This window comes from Panulirus ornatus, chromosome 5 (assembly GCF_036320965.1).
Source record: "Panulirus ornatus isolate Po-2019 chromosome 5, ASM3632096v1, whole genome shotgun sequence".
Taxonomy (NCBI): domain Eukaryota; kingdom Metazoa; phylum Arthropoda; class Malacostraca; order Decapoda; family Palinuridae; genus Panulirus; species Panulirus ornatus.
In genome coordinates, this window is record NC_092228.1 from 38,724,538 (window position 1) to 38,742,334 (window position 17,797).

At 45.5% G+C, this 17,797-nt stretch overlaps 1 protein-coding gene across 10 annotated transcripts in view; it reads left to right on the top strand.

Moving 5' to 3' along the window:
* The window catches only part of LOC139748667 (hexosaminidase D-like), a 111,360-nt gene that overhangs the window by 86,224 nt on the left and 7,339 nt on the right, over positions 1-17,797 (top strand). For all 10 annotated transcript variants that reach the window (XM_071661931.1, XM_071661936.1, XM_071661934.1 and 7 more), the window contains one exon: positions 8,496-8,596. The gene's annotated coding sequence lies outside the window, so the exon portion shown is untranslated. The remainder of the gene's footprint in view (positions 1-8,495; positions 8,597-17,797) is intronic.

Below are 17,797 nucleotides of genomic sequence, written 5' to 3' on the forward strand. Positions count from 1 at the left end.
TTTAAGATGCCGTTCGTGGCGTGGGTCAGCATATATTACTGATCCTAGGCTCACCCGGCCTCCGAGAGCACCTTCCTGCATTACTCATGGAGAGAGAGAGAGAGAGAGAGAGAGAGAGAGAGAGAGAGAGAGAGAGAGAGAGAGAGAGAGAGAGAGAGAGAGAGAGTGTGTGAGTTAGGGTTGGTACCCTCAGGATGTGTTCATACATACACTTCCAGTTGGGTTATTTGTGATAACGTGTCACACGAGAGCAAGTCATGTACCATTAAGAATACTTCGGTATTTTATCGACGTTATATTCCTCATGCTTCTCTTACTTACAAGGGATGTCTACTTACCGATACTTAACGATGGTTCCGGAGGGTTTGTGCCCGTCGCCTGGGTCTGGGACAGAACGCCAAGGTTACATAAGAAAGTGTACTTGTTTCCCTCCATCATAATTGCATTCCATGTTGACCTATTAAGGCCATCCTAGACATGGGGAAGGGGGGCCTACTTGAAGAACATTCTGGGGATCCTGGCCAGCCTTGGAAGCATCCCAGGGGTCCTGGCTGTCCCTAGGAGCATCCCAGGGGTCCTGGCTTGTCCCTAGGACCATCCCATGGGTCCTGGCTGTCCCTAGGACCATCCCAGGGGTCCTGGCTGTCCCTAGGACCATCCCAGGGGTCCTGGCTGTCCCTAGGAGCATCCCAGGGGTCCTGGCTGTCCCTAGGAGCATCCCAGGGGTCCTGGCTGTCCCTAGGACCATCCCAGGGGTCCTGGCTGTCCCTAGGACCATCCCAGGGGTCCTGGCTGTCCCTAGGACCATCCCAGGGGTCCTGGCTGTCCCAGGTAGGGTGCAATCCTCCTCCTCCTCCTCCTCGTGATGTTTTGTTTATATTGTTGTCTTAACTCCATTGTTTGTCATGTCGTCACGTTCCAGTAGCCCAGACCCGAGGTGAACACCTGCATCTCTCGCCAAACTGCTCCGTCCACTGACATTAAAATGGCAAAGATTTAGTTTTCTGGAAAAGAAACCTGGAAGCCGTGCACTGGAACCCAGGGTCACGTAGACCTGGACTTTGAGGACAATAAATGAAGTGAAAGTGTGGCACACTGTGGTACCGGTGTGAACCACGGTACTGTGGTCGTGTCTACGGTACACTGTGGTACCGGTGTGAACCACGGTACTGTGGTCGTGTCTACGGTACACTGTGGTACCGGTGTGAACCACAGTACTGTGGTCGTGTCTACGGTACACTGTGGTACCGGTGTGAACCACAGTACTGTGGTCGTGTCTACGGTACACTGTGGTACAAATAACGACACCGTCATTTGCTAATAAGAGTAAAGTGTGAGGTACAGTGTGTGTGTGGCGGGCCATGTTGGGGCTTCCCCGGCCCAGGTGGTTGGTTGCTTAACTACTTCACTCCAGGTAGGGAGGGAGGGAGGGAGGGAGGGGATGAGGTCGACGTGGTTGATAAGTGTCTGATGGTCGACCATAAGATGGTAGGATCTCAGGTAGTGATGGTGGGGTTGATCCTGGTGAGGTGACGTCACATTCAACGAGCCAGTGTCGTCAGGTGGCTGGGTCATGTGGACAGTAACACTGACTATCCTGAAACTAATACTCCTCCCTCACTACTGACCCACATGAACATGGAATATGTACACACAAGTGTGGGTTAGGTTAGGTTAGGCCACGAGTGAAAAGTCACCTTGGGCGAGACTGGATCATCATCATCAGTTGATGAAGGTAGTGTTGTATCGTTGAGTAATGTCTCATTCCAAAGTCGTCCCTGCTGCAGGATACAGCTCAACCTTCTACCTACGGAGGCGTCATAATATATGTTCTGTGGTTGTTTAACAAGAATGATGTACGTATATTCATCTAGTTATTCCATGTAATTGTTGGTAGTTAATATATTTGTGTACATGTTGTTGTGTTGTCATCATAAGACCAGTTGTACGTGCACGCATCGGGATGCTGCCTCCAGATAACTGGAAGCAACACTAGGGAAATCCCGAGGCCCAAGCCTTGACTGTTGCCGTTAATGTAACTCTCGTTATTAACTATCCAGCCCACCCACCAACCCACCAACAAACCCACACACCCACCTGCCCACCCACCCACCAACCGTTAACATCATCAGTCTCGTACGGAAAGCTACTTGTGATGTGGTGGCTTGCTGCCAAGTTACACAACTGCCTTACTGGGCCACAATGTATTGTGGCAGTAAGGGACTTACTGGGCCACAATGTATTGTGGCAGTAAGGGACTAACTGGGCCACAATGTAAGTGTATTGTGGCAGTAAGGGACTTACTGGGCCGTATTGTGGCAGTAAGGGACTTACTGGGCCACAATGTAAGTGTATTGTGGCAGTAAGGGACTTACTGGGCCACAATGTATTGTGGCAGTAAGGGACTTACTGGGCCACAATGTATTGTGGCAGTAAGGGACTTACTGGGCCACAATGTATTGTGGCAGTAAGGGACTTACTGGGCCACAATGTATTGTGGCAGTAAGGGACTTACTGGGCCACAATGTATTGTGGCAGTAAGGGACTTACTGGGCCACAATGTATTGTGGCAGTAAGGGACTTACTGGGCCACAATGTATTGTGGCAGTAAGGGACTTACTGGGCCACAATGTATTGTGGCAGTAAGGGACTTACTGGGCCACAATGCAAGTGTATTGTGGCAGTAAGAGACTTACTGGGCCACAATGCAAGTGTATTGTGGCAGTAAGGGACTTACTGGGCCACAATGCAAGTGTATTGTGGCAGTAAGGGACTTACTGGGCCACAATGTAAGTGTATTGTGAGTGAAGGCGAGGGACTTGCACTAGTGTGTGTTGACCTAATCACTAATGAGATGGGTTTAGATGTGTTGGCCAGAAGTGAGGTCGCCCAGTGTATATACAAGTGACTGACACAATAACTACGTGACGATATAAGCCTCACAATAAAGTAGTTGAAGAGTGATGGGGTCACCTTTTGGTATAGGGTCGTATGATATAATGACCTTATCACTTTTGTCATCACTTGGTGTGACAGTACGACCCTTGACCACGACGGTACGACCAGCGACTATAGCAAACAACACTGACCTTTGGTACGGTGGTCTTGGCTGTGACCTGACCCAGACTGGCCACTCCATCTTCTCGAAGGGTCGTACCGTCGTGCTCATGATGTATATATGGAGGTGTTGGTTGCCAGGGCTTCTCCTACGGTGTGTTGCCAATGTAGACGGAAGTTGTCTCCAAAATTATATCATAGTCGAACACGTTGCTTTTTAAAAAGAAACGAACGTAATTTGAAATGCAACGCCAGCACGACTAGCGACAGGCTGGCTGGTCGTCTCCAGAACGACCAGCGACCGGCTGGTCGTCTGCTTCCCCCAGCAGCCTCCAACATGGCGGGGTCGTGAATTATGTGTGGGTGGAGGAGGTCAGGAAAGGTCAAGTCTTGCGTGTCTTGTTTACCACAGCTGCTGGGGAGGGGAGGCCAGAGACCCCCCCCCCCCCAACCACCACACGACCCCCCCCCACCCACCCAGTCATCAAATCCACCAATAATAACTAAACCCCCCCCCCCCCCCCCCCGTCCCAGGAAGAGCATTATGTGAGCTGCGCCAGACGGACACTTGCCGTCTTTCGGGAATCAAACCAAACTGGAATGCTGGATCATCCTTCCAGTTCCTGGAACGCAGTGGCCACCCTCGACGCTGGTAGTTCCAGATGGCATGAGGGAGAAGAGTTCAGTGTTTCTGGTGCGAGTATGACGATGGACGAGCAGATTGTAGCTGCTACAGTAGAGGTCACGGTCGAGGAAGACGAGACATCTCCTGTGGTGGTGGTGGTGGTGGTGGAGGCCTATTGTGCTACGTGGACTCTGCCTGCCTCACATGATGGTGTGTGTGTGGGGGGGGGGGGTAGTCCCTCTAGGCAGTTCCTCTGCCAACCTTAGTAATGTAGAGTGTGTCTGGCGTGCTACAGCCTCACTACAGTAATTTATAGATCTGGGTCACAAGTACGCAAAGCCTTCTGTCTCCTGTTATGTTGTTAGCGTCGGTGTTTGTTGACGACTGTGGAGGAAGTTTGAACTGCCGGAAGTTGATCGATGATTAAACGAACTTGACCTGCATGTTAGGTTGGGGTCCAGACCCTCCCCCAGGGGGGCTGGGGCAGTCCTGGGGCTGATGGCAGGGGAGCGTCGGCTGCCCCCCCCTCCCCCAGGAGTGTGTTCTCAGACAACTTTAAAATGCCGAAAATCTTGCTACTGATTTGTGTATCAAGTTTACGAAGTGATACTACGACAGTTTAGTGAACGACCGGCCGGTCGCAGTGATTGGTCGTACTGACTGACTGGTCTTAGAGGAAAATTATGAAACGTAACGTTTTAAGATCATACGTCATACTAACGAGGATAAGTTCATCATACTAACGAGGATAAGTTCATCATACTAACGAGGATAAGTTCATCATACTAACGAGGATAAGTTAGTTCATCATACCAATACCCCGGGAAAGAATGTGTTTACGTCACTTTTTGGAACTTGTCACTCACACGTATGCCTTTATTACCTCGTGAGGACCAGGGTACGACCTTAATGGTCTTCATTACCTCGTGAGGACCAGGGTACGACCTTAATGGTCTTCATTACCTCGTGAGGACCAGGGTACGACCTTAATGGTCTTCATTACCTCGTGAGGACCAGGGTACGACCTTAATGGTCTAGCGTTAGATCTGATCTTTAAGGGTCGTACCGATGTATTCAGTGGTCGTACTGTGGTCGTATCGCCATACACAAGGAGATAATAATCTTCTTGAATACTTGCTGCCTTATAAAAGTACTAAGTTTAGTCCATTACTGAAGACTGATGTAAGAGTGCCTCCCTGACCATGAGTGCCTCACTACAGTCAGTACACAGTGCCATTCTGCTTGGTTTGCCATGCTAGACCGCCCGTGCCTTCACTACTTGCACTCCGGACAGTTGCTTGCCATGTAGAGGTACTGAGCAGAGGAGTTGCCAGTTACTACGACACGATGATCATTACCCTGCCAGCAGCACTGTGGTGTCCCCGTCTTGCTTGCAGTAACTGCCTTCTTGAGCTTGTAGTGATTAGCACGCTTGATTACCCTGCTTGTACCATAGTGAGTGCAGTGCTTGCGGTGTGCATGTTGCATGCATGCCGTCCGTGTTGCTTGCGACACACGTGAGCAGAAGGTAGGGTTTCGTGATGCTCTGCTCTGGAGCCGGGCGACATGTTCTTTGCTTTTCGTCCACCATTAAGGTTGTGTCGGGAGGTAGCCACCGGAGATGTGTGGTTGTTAACCAGGAAGTTGGTAACAACTGTCCAGGTTATTGTGACACTTGGAGAACAGGTCGTCGGCGTTCCTTCTGACACGGGAAAGCAGTCACCCCCGGCGGCGCGATCTCTGGCCCGAGGTATGACACAGCAACTCTCTGCTCCACAAAGTCAGCCGCCCTCCAGGTCTGTGTCGCTGACCGCGGCTCCGACCTACTTCTGCTTTCCAGGGGAACTAATGACATTCAGGGGCGGCAACACAGGATAATACGTTCCCCTGGCCTGACGCCCCAGGGCTGCGGGGGGAGCCTTGCCCAGGAGGGGCAGTAGGCGTGCCCTCAGCTACCGACGAAGGACTAGTAAATAATTGCTGTGTTGACTGTGGCTGGGTAACGAGACATTGTATGAATAACCCATAATTATGCACGACACGATAACACCCACACACGATGGTATGGCCTCGCACTTCTTCCTCAAGTCATCTTTGAAAAAAAAAAGGTGACAGCACCATACCCGAGGCTGCAACAGTCGTAAATGGTCCTCAAGGGTCGTACCGTCGTACTCAAGGTTCGTACCGTCGTACTCAAGGTTCGTACCGTCGTACTCAGGTTAGTACCTTCGTACTCAAGGGTCGTACCGTCGTACTCAAGGGTCGTACCGTCGTACTCAAGGGTCGTACCGTCGTACTCAAGGGTCGTACCGTCGTACTCAGGTTAGTACCTTCGTACTCAAGGGTGGTACCGTCGTACTCGGGTTCGTACTCGAGAATGCTAGTGAGAGATCTTATCTTATAGACAGACTTATTCCAGTGTTGTCATTTCACGTTTGACAGTTGTGTTTATATCTGGTGTTGGAGACGCCACAACACACTACAGAGTTTTGGGTTTCGTCAGTATTGTGGTGGTGTGGTAGCGGCGGCTTCTGCTGTGTCACGGAGAAAGTGGAGGGAGGTGTCGGGAGAGCTGGCAGGAACCCACTCCGTTGTGTGAGTGACACATAATGAAAGATATTTGTGGTGAAAGTTGCAAATAACAAATAACTAAACGAAGGGAATAATGTAAGATAAATGTGAGATATAAATAATATCTAAAGATGACCCCTGGTTAAATGTCGCCAGGCCTGTGGTACAGGTTGTGGGGTGAGAGGGTACAGACACACACCATGACGGTCGGTACGGGGAACAAGTAGGCAAAAAAGGCAGGTTAAATACGGAAGGTGGGGAGATGGGAGGGGAGGGGAGGGTGTCTGTGTTACGACTGGGGAGTTGAGGGGTGGGTGTCTGTGTTACGACTGGGGAGTTGAGGGGTAGGTGTCTGTGTTACGACTGGGGAGTTGAGGGGTAGGTGTCTGTGTTACGACTGGGGAGTTGAGGGGTAGGTGTCTGTGTTACGACTGGGGAGTTGAGGGGTAGGTGTCTGTGTTACGACTGGGGAGTTGAGGGGTAGGTGTCTGTGTTACGACTGGGGAGTTGAGGGGTAGGTGTCTGTGTTACGACTGGGGAGTTGAGGGGTAGGTGTCTGTGTTACGACTGGGGAGTTGAGGGGTAGGTGTCTGTGTTACGACTGGGGTGTTGAGGGGTAGGTGTCTGTGTTACGACTGGGGAGTTGAGGGGTAGGTGTCTGTGTTACGACTGGGGAGTTGAGGGGTAGGTGTCTGTGTTACGACTGGGGTGTTGAGGGGTAGGTGTCTGTGTTACGACTGGGGTGTTGAGGGGTAGGTGTCTGTTATAATAAGCAGTCTTGCTTTCCTTCCTCCTCCCCAGGGTGTGGCGCCATGTTTCGTTGCAGTAAAGACTCGGGATCTGGGCTACAGTGGTTACATTACAGAACTGGTGACATACAAGTTTACAAGGGACAGCGTTACATGGACTGTTGAGGGAGGGTTGGCTGGGAGTCTCTGGTTCCAACATTAGGAAAGGTCTGCAGGGTCTCTGGCCTGGTAGGGTCTGTTCAGGGTAACGAGAACAAGTACCTAAATCTCTGTTGATGATATTACTGTGCTGATAATATTGGAAATCTGAGAACAAATTTACTGAAACTGACTCTTATGGTCAAGTACTTACCGCACACCAGGTCCTGTACACCACTTTTTGTGTAAAGTGACTCAGGACTCAAGGTCTGTCCTCAACCACACCATGAACAGAGGACGTGGGTGTTGGCGAATCAACCACCTGACTGACTGACTCGTTTGTCACCTTATCAGAATTATTCGTTCTTGATTACAAGAACTTAATCGTATGATATCTTTAAAGTTTTTGGAATAGTTCTTTTAGGTAGAACGAATTTCGTCCTAAGTTTGATCAGTGAAGTGTAAAGTCTGCACATTTGAAATCATTTCCTTCCTTATGTGACAGTGAATGTTCTTTTCGAATGAATGACATTGATCTACATTTTTCTAAACATGTTTCATTAGGTTAATAAAGTCATTAATTACCTACGTAACTTTAGTGATCAGGTACCGCCGTTAGCCACACACTGGAACAGATATTGTAGAGTGGAGGGTTTCTTACCCTGGCCAGTGTTGCCAGAGCCGTTATGTGGCCTTGAGCAGGGGTGACACAGCTCGCCTCCTGCCCTGCTAGCCTACCTCCACCGCGCACCGTCAGGCAGGCTAACACACCCACTGCCTTACGAATGGTCGATCCTCAGGAGGAGGAGGAGCGCGGGCGACCGTGGCGGTTATTCTAACGGACTTAACCTCACGTTACTGGTGGGCTGTAAGGCGTGATGCCGCTGAGCACCGCGGGTAGACGGCAGAGCTGGAAGCCAGTGAATATTGACGGTTCTTCATGTACCGCACCGTCTTGGGTAGGGTTTAGTCAGGCTGCGGTGGTAGTAATGTTTTAGATCTCGGCTGGAGGAGGATGGAGTAATGCGCTCGCTGTACCATCCAGTAATAATCTCAAGGGTTAGTACTTCCGTGCCACGTGGAGTGGCGGGTTATCCATTTTATTCTCAAAAAGTCAATATAAAAGAGAGTATTACGGGGCGATACATTACCGCACGCAGTCTTTAAACATGACACTCGTGAATAATTGATTTGTATACATATACCACACGTACTTTTAATGTCTGTTATTGCACAAGCAAAATTACCTGTTCCGCAAATCCCATCTCAGACATTGCAGATCCACACCATAACAATAGATCATTCCTTAAGCCGCTTTATCACGGGAACTCACTCATGCTTGCCCACTCTTCCAGGGAAACGAGGCAGACGAAGTCCACCACACTGGTCATCACGACCTGAGTGATAGCAGGCGCCGGAGTAGGCACTAGTGACCCAGGTGGCAGCAAGTGTCAAGGTAAGGTTTACTCGTCGTCCTGACCAATGCTTGTCATAACAAGTCATTTGGCCTCTTACCCGAACAGTAGAGCTGTTGTTGGTCTCGATTGTTTATAATCTCTTTTTTGCTAAGCCTGTTGGTGGTTTGTCTTGCTTAACATGATGGGGGAAATGTATATGAATATGTGTGGGACTAACCTATTTATAGGCTTCACCTACTTGCTGTGGCACTTCTTAATCCCCATATTTCAGCGTGACTTTAGGCCCTGAAAAGTCCTCCACAGGCTCTGACAGGGTCCCCAGCTAGCCATGGACAGCATGTATTCCTTGAAGAGCATGCTGCCAAGCCGGCGACCCGTAGTATTGTGGACCTCAATCGATTTCCAGCGTATGCATCCAGATTATAGTTCTCATCGTCCACAGCTAGATTTAACTTTGTTGTGCACTGTGTGTGTGTGTGTCATTATATATATATATATTTATTTTTATTTATTTATTTTGCTTTGTCGCTGTCTCCCGTGTTAGCGAGGTAGCGCAAAGAAACAGAGGAAAGAATGGCCCAACCCATCCACATACTCATGTACATACATACACGCCCACACACTCGCATATACATGCCTATACATTCAGTGTATACATACATTGACATACACAGACAAATACATATATACACATGTACATATACTTGCTGCCCTCAGCCATTCCCGACGCCACCCCGCCACACATGAAATGGCACCCCCGCCCCCCCCCCTCCCTCTGCATGCGTGCGAGATAGCGCTAGGAAAAGACAACAAAGGCCACATTCGTTCACACTCAGTCTCTAGCTGTCATGTGTAATGCACCGAAACCACAGCTCCCTTTCCACATCTAGGCCCAACAAAACTTTCCATGGTTTACCCTAGACACTTCACATGCCCTGGTTCAATCCATTGACAGCACGTCGACCCCGGTATATCGCATCGTTCCAATTCACTTTATTCTTTGCACGCTTTTCACCCTCCTGCATGTTCTGGTCCCGATCGCTCAAAACCTTTTTCACTCCATCCTTCCACCTCCAATTTGGTCTCCCACTTCTCATTCCCTCCACCTCTGACACATATATCCTCTTTGTCAATCTTTCCTCACTCATTCTCTCCATGTAACCAAACTATTTCAATATACCCTCTTCTGCTCTCTCGACCACACTTTTTATTACCACAACTCTCTTACCCTTTCATTACTAACTCGATCAAACTACCTCACATGCCATATAGTCCTCAAACATCTCATTTCCAACACATCTCCCCTCCTCCACACCTCGCAACCATATAACATTGTTGGAAACACTATTCCTTCAAACATACCCATTTTTGCCCTCCAAGATAATATTCTCGCCTTCCACACATTCTTCAATGCTCCCAGAACCTTCGCCCCCTCCCCACCCTGTGACTCTCTTCCGCTTCCATGGTTTCATCCACCATTACATCCACTCTCAGATATCTAAAACGCTTCATTTCCTCCAGTTTTTCTCCAAACTTACCTCCCAATTGAGTTGTCCCTCAACCCTACTGTACCTAATAACCTTGCTCTTATTCACAATTTCTCTCAGCTTTCTTCTTTCACACACTTTACCAAACTGTCACCAGCTTCTGCAGTTTCTCACCCGAGTCAGCCACCAGCGCTGTATCATCAGCAAACAACAACAGACTCGCTTCCCAATCCCTCTCATCCACAACAGACTGCATACTTGCACCTCTCTCCAAAACTCTTGCATTCACCTCCCTAACAACCCCATCAATAAACAAATTAAACAACCATGGAGACATCACGTACCCCTGCCGCAAACCGACATTCACTGGGAACCAATCGCTTTCTGTACTTCCTACTCATACAGATGCCTTACATCCTCGATAAAAACTTCTCACTGCTTCCAGCAACTTGCCTCCCACACCATATACTCTTAATACCTTCCACAAAGTATCTGTCAACTCTGTCATAAGCCTTCTCCAGATCTACAAATGCTACATACAAATCCATTTGCTTTTCTAAGTATTTCTCGCATACATTCTTCAAAGCAAACACCTGATCCACACATCCTCTACCAATTCAGAGACCATGCTGCTCTTCCCCAATCTGATGCTCTGTACGTGCCTTCACCCTCTCAATCAATACCCTCCCATATAATTTCCCAGGAATACTAAACAAACTTATACCTCTGCAATTTGAACACTCACCTTTATCCCCTTTGTACAATGGCACTATGCATGCATTCCACCAATCCTCAGGTACTTCACCATGGGCCATACATACATTGAATATCCTCACCAACCAGTCAACAACACAGTCACCCCCTTTTTTAATAAATTCCACTGCAGTACCATACAAACCTGCCGCCTTGCCGGCTTTCATCTTCCACAAAGCTTTCACTGCCTCTTCTCTGTTTACCAAACCATTCTCCCTGACCCTCTCACTTTGCACACCACCTCGATCAAAACACCCTATATATATATATATATATATATATATATATATATATATATATATATATATATATATATATATATATATTTATTTGCTTTGTCGCTGTCTTCCGCGTTTGCGAGGTAGCGCAAGGAAACAGACGAAAGAAATGGCCCAACCCACCCCCATACACATGTATATATATACACGTCCACACACGCAAATATACATACCTATACATCTCAATGTACACATATACATACACACACAGACACGTACATATATACCCATGCACACAATTCACACTGTCTGCCTTTATTCATTCCCATCGCCACCTCGCCACACATGGAATACCATCCCCCTCCCCCCTCATGTGTGCGAGGTAGTGCTAGGAAAAGACAACAAAGGCCCCATTCGTTCACACTCACTCTCTAGCTGTCATGCAATAATGCCCGAAACCACAGCTCCCTTTCCACATCCAGGCCCCACACAACTTTCCATGGTTTACCCCAAACGCTTCACATGCCCTGATTCAATCCACTGACAGCATGTCAACCCCGGTATACCACATCGATCCAACCCACTCTATTCCTTGCCCGCCTTTCACCCTCCTGCATGTTCAGGCCCCGATCACTCAATCTTTTTCACTCCATCTTTCCACCTCCAATTTGGTCTCCCACTTCTCCTCGTTCCCTCCACCTCCGACACATATATCCTCTTGGTCAATCTTTCCTCACTCATTCTCCATATGTCCAAACTATTTCAACACACCCTGGTCTGCTATCTCAACCATACTCTTTTTATTTCCACACATCTTACATTTACATTACTTACTCGATCAAACCACCTCACACCACATATTGTCCTCAAACATTTTATTTCCAACACAGCCACCCTCCTCCGTACAACCCTATCTAAAGCCCATGCCTCGCAAGCATATAACATCATTAGAACTACTATTCCTTCAAACGTACCCATTTTTGCTCCAAGATAACGTTCTCTCCTTCCACACATTCTTCATCGCTCCCAGAACCTTCGCCCCCTCCCCACCCTGTGACTCGCTTCCATGGTTCCATCCGCTGCTAAATCCACCCCCACCTCACTTACTCCAATTTTTCTTCATTCAAACTTACATCCCAGCTGATTTGGCCCTCAACCCTACTGAACCTAATAACCTTGCTCTTATTCACATTTACTCTTTAACTTTCTCCTTTCACACACTTTTCCAAACTCGGTCACCAACCTTTGCAGTTTCTCGCATGAATCAGCCATGAGAGCTGTATCATTAGCAAGCAACAACTAACTCGCTTCTCAGGCCCTCTCATCCAGAACAGACTGCATACTCACCCCTCTCTCCAAAACTCTTGCATTTACCTCCCAAACAACCCCATCCATAAACAAATTAAACAACCATGGGGACATCACACACCCCTGACAGACTGACATTTACTGGGAACCAATCACTCTCCTCTCTTCTTACTCATACACATGCCTTACATCCTCGGTAAAAACTTTTCACTGCTTCTAATAACTTACCTCCCACACCATATATTCTTTAAATCTTCCTTAAAACATCTCTATCAACCCTATCATATGCCTTCTTCAGATCCATAAATGCTACATACAAATCCACCTGTTTTTCTAAGTATTTCTCGCACATCCTCTACCACTAATGAAACCACACTGCTCTTCCCCGCTCTGATGCTCTGTACATGCCTTCACCCTCTCAATCAATACCCTCCCATATAATTTCCCAGGAATACTCGACAAACTTGTACCTCTGTAGATTGAACACTTGCCTTTATCCCCTTTGCCTTTGTGCAAAGGCACTATGCATGCATTCCATCAGTCCTCTGTTACTTCACCAACCAGTCAACAACATAGTCACCCAATTTTTCAATAAATTCCACTGCAGTACCATCCAAACCTGCTGCCTTGCCGGATTTCATCTTTTGCAAAGCTTTCGCTACCTCTTCTTTCTTCAAATCATTCACCCTGATCTCACTTCGTAGACCACCATGACCAAAACACCCTATTTCTGCCAGGAAACAGATGAAGAATGGCTCATATACACACACACATACATAAATGCCCATACACATATACATATCAACCTATATGTACACATGTACATATTCATACTTTCTAGCCTTCATACATTCCTGTCACTACCCCACCACACAGGTAACACCAGGAAAAGACAAACAAGGGTGCGTTCATTCACACTGTCTCTCGCTGTCATGTGTAATGTACCGAAACCACAGCTCCCTATCCACATCCAGGCCCCACAGACCTTTCCATGGTTTACCCGAGACGGTTCACATGCTCTGGTTCACTCCATACGGACTATTATAGTATTACTAGGATCCATTTTGTGTGACTCGTGCATTTTCGTGGTAGTGCTTCAAGAGGAAGCATGGCTCCTATGGGGCAAGGAGGTCCTTGATAATGTAATCATTACCATACACTGAAAGACTCGTTGATAGTTTCTTCCCACTCTCGAAGTATTATTATTATAAACCCGAGGCCCCCCTTTACAGGGCCCCAGCAGCTTCAAGGCTGGACTTCATACAAGAGGAGAAGGAAATGGTGGATACCCTTATATTGAGGTCTCCACAAAACTACTGCTTTCCATCCAATGGCTGTGATATACCCTCACCAAAGATTACCTCTCACTTGTAGTATTATTACCTGTAGGCAGAGTCCATTAATCTCTCTCTCCTTGAATTCATAACTAAAACAAAAGGGTTTTCATCATATAAAAAAAAGCAGTGAGCACTATGTGCTACCATGTCATCTTGGCAAAATCTCATCATGGTTACTTTCTCTCTCCCTTATAACATCAACAGAAAAGCAACACTCAAACTAAATTTTCTCAGAACATTAAGTGGTACCAGATTTAGACAAAAGAATCCTCTAGCATCTTCTACAAACAATTTAACCACTTCACTTTAAGCTATGCCCCTTCTCCCTGCTCTTCCACCCTCTCAAAAGCAAACATAACAAAGCTTCAGACCACATAAAATAGTACTTGGAACAATCACTGATTACCGAGCAACCACAAACACCAGTACAGTGGAAGAAACATCCTCTTAATACAGTCCCACCTCACCATGCTCGGCACTCAATTTTATGCAATTCTATTCAACCTAAACCGCTATAACCACCAATCCCCCAGTAGGAAGAAAAAGCTTACCCTTTCTTGACACTTCAGTAACCCCAACAGGTTTCTTAGAAAACACATACACAATGAAGTGACCCAACAGGCACAAAATAAACTCATTAGGAACCACGCTGCTGAAACAGTCGCAGCATTCTGCATATTCTCTGGACATCGAAAAAGCTCTGTTCCAACATGTACCAAGACCCTTTGTGCCCATGATGCAACTATGATAAAGACACTGAGCACTTAATAAACCAGATGCCCTACACACATCATCAAAACACTTCATGACCTGTAGTGCTAACTGTTGGACATTGCCATCTACCCAAGTACTGCAGGAACCTCGTAAGGATAAAAGGGATTCTTGGGGTAGGAAGTATATATATATATTATCCCTGCCTTTATTCATTCCCATCACCACCCCGCCACACATGAAATAAAAACCCCCTCCCCTGAATGTGTGCAAGGTAGTGCAAGGAAAAGAAAACAAAGGCCACATTCATTTACACTGTCTCTAGCAGTCATGTCAATGGATTGAACCAGGGCATGTGAGGCGTCAGGGGTAAACCACGGAAAGTTCTGTGGGGCCTGGATGTGAAAAGGGAGCTGTGGTTTCGGTGCATTATTACATGACAGCTAGAGATTGAATGTGAACAAATGTGGCCTTTGTTGTCTTTTCGTAGAGTTACCTCGCACACATGAGGGGGAGGGGGTCTTTATTTCATGTGTGGCGGGGTGGCAATGGGAATGAATAAAGGCAGCCAGTATGAATTATGTAGTGTGTATATATGTATATGTCTGTGTGTATATATATGTATACGTTGAGATGTATAGGTATGTATATTTGCGTGTGTGGACATGTATGTATATACATAAGTATGTAGGTGGGTTGGGCCATTCTTTCGTCTGTTTCCTTGTGCTACCTTGCTAACGTGGGAGACAGCGACAAAGCAAAATAAATATGTATATATATAGAATGACTGTGTAATTCTCTTGCGTAGCATGTACCTCCATGCATCTGCAACTGCATGTGTGAGCTTGCCTATGTCCATTTGCTCATTGCATGTATTATTTACACACACACACACACACATGTATATATGTATTCTTAATACTATTCACCATCTCCCGCGTTAACGAGGTAGCGTTACGAACAGAGGACTGAGCCTTTGAGGGAAATCCTCACTTGGCCCCCTTCTCTGCTCCTTTTGTAAAATTAAAAACGAGAGGGGAGGATTTCCAGCCCCTGGCTCCCTCCCCATTTAGTTGCCTTCTATGACACGCAGGGAATACGTGGGAAGTATTCTTTCTCCCCTATCCCTAGGGATATATATATATATATATATATATATATATATATATATATATATATATATATATATATATATATATATATATTGAAAAGGATCACAATTTTGCGCATGATCAAGATATTCCTAAGAGTCCACGGGGAAAATGAAATGCGAAAAGTTCCCAAGTGCACTTTTGTGTAATAATCACATCATCAGGGGAGACACGAGAGAAATACAAGTCAGTTGATATACATCGAAGAGACGAAGCTAGGATGCCATTTGGTAAATCACATGTTTACCAAATGGCGTCCTAGCTTTGTCTCTTCGATGTATATCAACTGACTGTTATATTTCTCTCTTGTGTCTCCCCTGATGATGTGATTATTACATGAAAGTGTACTTGGGAACTTTTCGTGTTTCATTTTCCCCGTGGACTCGTAGGAATATATTTATATAAATATATTTTTTTTTTCATTATACTTTGTCACTGTCTCCTGCGTTAGTGAGGTAGCACAAGGAAACAGACAAAAGAATGGCCCAAACCATCCACATACACATGTATATATATACATGTCCACACACACATATACATACCTATACATCTCAACGTATACATATATATACACACACGAACATATACATATATACACGTACATAATTCATACTGTCTGCCCTTAATCATTCCCGTCGCCACCCCGCCACACATGAAATGACAGCCCCCTCCCCCTGCATGTGCTTGAGGTAGTGCTAGGAAAAGACAACAAAGGCCACATTCATTCACACCGTCTCTAGCTGTCATGTATAATGCACCGAAACTACAGCGCCCTTTCCACATCCATATATATATATTGTATATATATATTTTACTTTCAGCTTTTCTTGCACTCAACTGATTTTTGTTTTTTCATATTTAAGGTAATTCATTTTTTATATTTTTCAACATTGTGAACTGTAGAATGTTTTCGTACTGTTATTTACCATACATCTTTCACTCTTCCAGTTATTGTACCTGCATATTTTCTTATATTAGTAGAATTAAATATTAAACTTTAAAGACTACAGCTCGGTCAAAATTGCCATTAAAATTAATATATTTCAGCCTTTTTTTTAATGTTGCATATTACTTTATGTATAAATCAGCATAACTAACATACTATTGAATTGGCAACAAATTTTGGTAGCATAAATTATTAATCTTCTAAATAAGGAATGTTTTAGTTCGTTTTTGTTTAAATCATTTGTATACTGAAAACAGAAATAATGCCTTGGGTAATGCCACTGGCAAGAATGAAAGTTTTGAAGCTTTACAACTGTGGGTGATGTATGCTTGGTACCTAAGAGAAAGTTCCTCCAACACATCCAAAAGCAACTCTACAAACCTTCAAACATTACAAAATGTTCAAAACCATAACAAGATGCACCAACATAGTTTCCTTATAAGAACTCAGATCCTACCCCTACTAATACATGTAGACATGATAGAACACAATTTATTGCATGACCCAACCCATCCCTATCACCCACTCTCAAATTACTTTCCTATAAGCAAGATAGGTACCCCAACTTTGCACATCACTTGCTTTTACAACAAAATCCATATCGAGAAATAAAGACCAGTACAACAAAACATTCACATATATACCACCCACCAAATATTTATCCCTAACACCATTATCAGCACACCCTGATCCAAGATAAATCAATGTAAACATATATACACTTTCCAAAGAAACTTGTCATACTATGTGCCTCAGATGTGGCCACCACCCATCACATAACAGACCCATGCAACACTTTTCTTATATTGTTACTATCCCATTGAAGATGCAAAAGAATCCTTGACTGCCTATCACTTCTGAAGTACAAACAAAACTAAAGTATCTGTTAAAGATATCTAGGACTTTTGAGGGGTCATGGTAACTGTCTTGTGTGCCAGTGGATTCCAGTGATAGGAACTGCAACAAAAACACTATCCTTTGTAGGATAAACATGTTTACACAGTATCTTGGTTCAAAGCATTCTGCAGCTAGTGAATTAATCTGACATCTTTATTTACCTAAAAATCACTCATCTTTACTCGTTCTTAAGTAAAGGTTGTTCAGAAATTATACCTGTATTTCAGGCTCGTTTAAAATTTCTTGCATGGTAATTCTTTTAACCATTCAAGAGCTTTTTCCCTAAATTTACATATTTTATTTAGAAGGTCCAGACTTAACATCACAGTTTTGTGGCTAACTCAGGCATTGAATTTCTTTGTGATGATAACTTACGAATATGTATGTGGGGATATAGTTGTCGTGTGCTTCTCATTCTGTTATATGCATAC